Source organism: Penaeus chinensis, chromosome 10 (genome assembly GCF_019202785.1).
Source record: "Penaeus chinensis breed Huanghai No. 1 chromosome 10, ASM1920278v2, whole genome shotgun sequence".
Taxonomy (NCBI): domain Eukaryota; kingdom Metazoa; phylum Arthropoda; class Malacostraca; order Decapoda; family Penaeidae; genus Penaeus; species Penaeus chinensis.
Window position 1 is genome coordinate 33,521,267 of NC_061828.1, and position 5,000 is coordinate 33,526,266.

Below are 5,000 nucleotides of genomic sequence, written 5' to 3' on the forward strand. Positions count from 1 at the left end.
CCTCCCCCCCTCCCCTCAGGCTCTTCTTACCTTTCTTCATCCCAGACTAAAGAAAAAGAAAAAAAACTTCTTTTTAATCCCTTCATATGTAAAATACTTCCTTATCAACTCCGGATCTATTTCAACCACTCCATTGTTTGATATTTGAATACATATTCATTACTCACGCGAAGGTAACAATTAAATGAAGAAACTGGAAACTGTCCGACACAAGCGCGGCAAATATGTCACAACGGAACGCGAAGACAAAGCCGCGGCCGGGGAAAAGATAACCGTATCGAGACGTCGTAATGTCTTATTTTTTTTTTTTCCGTGTCCGTTTCTGTTGTTTCTTTTCTTCCTTTCATCCTTTTATTTTTTTTTTTTTTTTTTTTGGTGGGGGGGGGGGTCTTTGTTGGGAAAAAATCTTCGGAGATTTTTTTTTTTTTTTTGTTCGGAAATGACACGTTAGAAATTTGTGGACAGGACTTAATGACCACGTGGAGGCGAGTTCGTGAATGCGTCTTGGGGGCGTGAATGTCCGTGAACGTAGATCATTCATGTTCTGTTGTGTTTCCTTTTCCTTTTTTCATTCTTTCTTTCTCTCTTTCCTTCTTCCTTTCTTTCACTTAATTTTCTTTTTCTTTACTGTTAGTCCCTTCCAGTAGACTTTACCCATTTTCTCCATGTGGTACACACACACACACCCCAAAACCAACACACACAAAATATATATATAATAATATAATATAAAATATAAATATATAAAATATTTTGGTGTGTTTTTTTGTGTGTGTGTGTGTTTTTTATTTATAAATACACACACACACACACACATCTAATTAATATATTACATATTTAACTTTTATATGTATGGTATAAAATTTTATGTATAAAAATTTACATAATATAAAAATATATTTATAAAATATATATATATATAAAATATAAATTATATTTTTTTTTTGTTTTTTTGTTGGTTGTTGTTGAATATATAATAAAAATTAAAATATATTATAAAAATAATTTTTATATATATATAATATATATATAATATATAATACATGTATATATGATATATATATATATATATATATGTTATATATATATATGTATATATTAATATACTCACCCGCACACACACACACACTTATATAAATATATGCATGTATGTAGGTATGCATGCAAGCATATATGTATGTATGTAGTATGTATGTTTGTATACTGTATATATTCCCCGTTTTTACAGTAGCCCCGGGATACTCCTTATATTAACTTCCGTTATTACTTTTTCAGCTCTCATCTGTACTTTACCTTCCCCTCTTTTTTGAACTCTTAACTTCTGAATCCTTTCCATAAATCTAGGATGAACGACCAAAATAAACAGAAAAAAAAAAAAGGCGACGCCCTTCGGTCCGTGATCCTCGCGCGGGGAAGTCGGCCTCGAGTCCGTGTCTGTCGCATCTGTCACCTCCGCCGATGACTCACGGTTTCTCCCGGTAATTACGGAAGGACCGCCGTTCCCTATTCGGCTTTTCGGGCCGAGTTAATGACCCCTCGTCACGTATATCCGGCGAATGACCTCCTCCTCCTCCTCCTCCTCCTCCTCCTCCCCCTCCTCCTCCCCTCCTCTCCTATCCCTTCCCCCCACCTTCCATATATGCTCCTCCTCCTCCTCCTCTTCCTCCCCTCCCCTCCTCTCCTATCTCCCCACCTTCCCTTTATCCTCCTCCTCCTCCTCCTCCTCTCCTATCCCCTCCCCCCACCTTCCATATATCCTTCTCCTCCTCCTCCTCCTCCTCCTCCTCCTCTCCTATCCCCTCCCCCCACCTTCCATATATCCTTCTCCTCCTCCTCTTCCTCCTCCCTTCCATCCCCTATCCCTAAGGACTACCTCTCCTCCCTTCCCTCCCCCCCCCCCCTATTCCTTAAGTCCCTCTCTCCTCCCACTCCCTAACCCCTCCCTTCCTCCTCCTATCCTAAGGACTCACTCTCCTCCCCCTTCCTTCCCCCCCTCCCCTTCCTTCTCCCCTCACCTCCCTTACGCCTCCCTTCCTCCCCTCCCTAACCCCTCCCTTACCTCTCCCGTCCCTTACCCCTCCCTTCCCCCCTCCCCTCCCCTACGCCTCCCTTCCCCCCTCCCCTCCCTAGCCCCTCCCTTATTCCCTCCCCTCCCTAGTCCCTCCCTTATTCCCTCCCCTCCCTAGTCCCTCCTTATTCCCTCCCCTCCCTTACCCCTCCCTTACCCCTCCCTCCCCCTCCCCAGGAGCCATTCCGCGCACACGTCCCGGCCGGCGCTCTCTCCCCGGGTCGGAAATGGACGGTTATAACAAGACGAAGCGTTCTGAAACGTTATGTAAATATTTGGGAACTGTTATTGTTATCCAAGAAGTTGCAATTTGATGGCTCAAAAAACCCTGTTCTTTCTCGTCCATTTAATGAATCCTGAAACACACATAATGGTTAACTTTTTTTTTCTCTCTCTCTCTCGCTCGCTCGCTCTCTCTCTCTCTCTCTCTCTCTCTCTCTCTCTCTCTCTCTCTCTCTCTCTCTCTCTCTCTCTCTCTCTCTCTCTCTCTCTCTCTCTCTCTCTCTCTCTCTCTCTCTCCCTCGCTCTCTCCCTCCCTCCATAACAAAGGCACTTAACTCAAATTTCGAATAGCAATGTAAATGAGATTTATCCCCGAAAGATGAAACAAACTTCTTGATTGTTCTCTTCTGCTAATCAAAAACTTCTACTAAAACCCCATTCATTAAGTATAATGTCTCGCTTCGGCTCCAGTAGGCCTATATTCCTCTCCGTTCCTAAGCGTAGGGAGGCCTAAGAGTATATGATGGTGCAGTGCGACGCCTCGCCAGCTGGCTTCTGAATATATAATGTAATTATTATTACTATTTGCGTTCAAAAATGTAAATAAAGTCCCGCTAGTCAAGTTCTGTGTAATGGTGACGTAAGTGTTGTTGTGCCTGGCTGTCATATGCGGTATGTTATGCTGATGTGGGGTGTGTGTATAGTGTGTGTGTATCGTAGTGTGTTATGTGTTTGTATATGTGGTATCCTTCTTTGTGATTATGTTTTTTGTGGTTGTGTGTAGAAAGGTGTGTTATGCTGTAAAGGTGTTATTTGCGTAACTTGTTTTTGTAATTTGGTATATAAGGTTCTGTATTTTGTTTATCTATTGTCCTGTATTCGTGCTGTTTACCGTGAATTCTATCTAGAGCTGTATGTTGTTTTGCATACTCTCTATTCGATATACACAGTCGCCCCCCATGCTATACAATACAGTATTTCTAATGCATGTGTGTGTAAATACTGTTTGTTAAGTATTAAAATAACAACTGCTTATCATGATTAGTGCATAATTAACTAGCAACCAATAGTCTTGTTTACCTGATGCTTCTATTCATGCACGACGCACCTAGGCAGTTAGTTTAATTGCAACATTACAACGGAACTTTTTGGGCAGAATTACAAATGCAACATACAATCTACAACGGAGCTTTTTGGGCAAAATTGCAATTGAACTAGGGTGTAGGAAAGCAATTGCAAAATTACACTATATCACACTATCCTGCAATATTGAGTGCTTCCCTCTGCATTTTTGGCCTGCGAATTGCCCGAAATCAACAGATGAATTTATTTATTGGTTTTTCAAATCCTGTTAGATGATTACGTTATTCTGATCGGCGCGCGAGAGGGAGAGCATTTGTTAGTTGGTATTTTTTACTTGTTCGTTTAATGGAGGATGCCTTTTAAATGTTTTTTTTTGTTTTGTTTTTTTGTTTTTGTGTTTTTTCGTGGTTGGTTTCTCTTTTATTGGATTTTAGAATAGGTATAGAACGTGTGTTTGTTCCTTCTCTCTCTGTCTCTCTCTCTCTCTTTCTCTCTCTCTCTCTCTCTCTCTCTCTCTCTCTCTCTCTCTCTCTCTCTCTCTCTCTCTCTCTCTCTCTCTCTCTCTCTCTCTCTCTCTCTCTCTCTCTCTCTCTCTCTCTCTCTCTCTCTCTCTCTCTCTCTCTCTCTCTCTCTCTCTCTTCTCTCTCTCTCTCTCTCTCTCTCTCTCTCTCTCTCTCTCTCTCTCTCTCTCTCTCTCTCTCTCTCTCTCTCTCTCTCTCTCTCTCTCTCTCTCTCTCTCTCTCTCTCTCTCTTTCCATTTGCTTACCTTTCTGCCTATCATTTCCCTTGCGAGTTATTAATTTTCTTAGCATCTTCTGTGTTCAGAAAATCTAATTATGCAACATTATGTATTCTCTCAAGTTGAATTACCTGTCGCAACGTGTAAAGAGTTGGGAAAAAGATGCAAGCTTTTAATTTCTTAAATAATTGCAAGATTCAACAGCTGACGTATTGCAGTATCATTTATCAATAATGATGCAAAAAAAAAAAAAAAAGTATTAGGTAAATAAAAGAAAATGCTCTCGGGTTGATATTCAAAAAAGAAAAGGAAAGCAAAAACAATCCCTTTATCAAAAAAAAAAAAAAAAAAAAAAAAAAAAAGTGAAATACAAATGGATTTTCTTTTTTTTTATCAACTAACATGCAATCGTATAAAAAATCCGCCAAACCAACCGACACTCAAATTGAAACGGTGAAAAAATAATTACATCATATCATGCACTTCGATTGCACGGGCAAGTCTAACCACGCGTCCCGATGAAGACAATGACGAAGATGAAGTCGTGGTCATAAGCCAGGACGGAGAATCGGACGCGTTGAAGAGAGAGAGAGAGAGAGAGAGAGAGAGAGAGAGAGAGAGAGAGAGAGAGAGAGAGAGAGAGAGAGAGAGAGAGAGACAGAGAAAGACAGATAAAGAGAGAAAGAGTCAAAGAGAGGGAAAAGGCGTGTATCTGTGTGTTTGTGTGTGGAGGGGGAGTTTGTGTGCGTGTGTGCGTGTGTGTGTGTGTGTGTGTGTGTGTGTGTGAGTGTGAGTGAGTGTGTGTGTGTGGAGAGATAAAGTACGAGTGAATTTGGGTGTTCGTGTGTGCATGTGAATATGCGTGTATGCGAGTATGCGTGCGTGCGT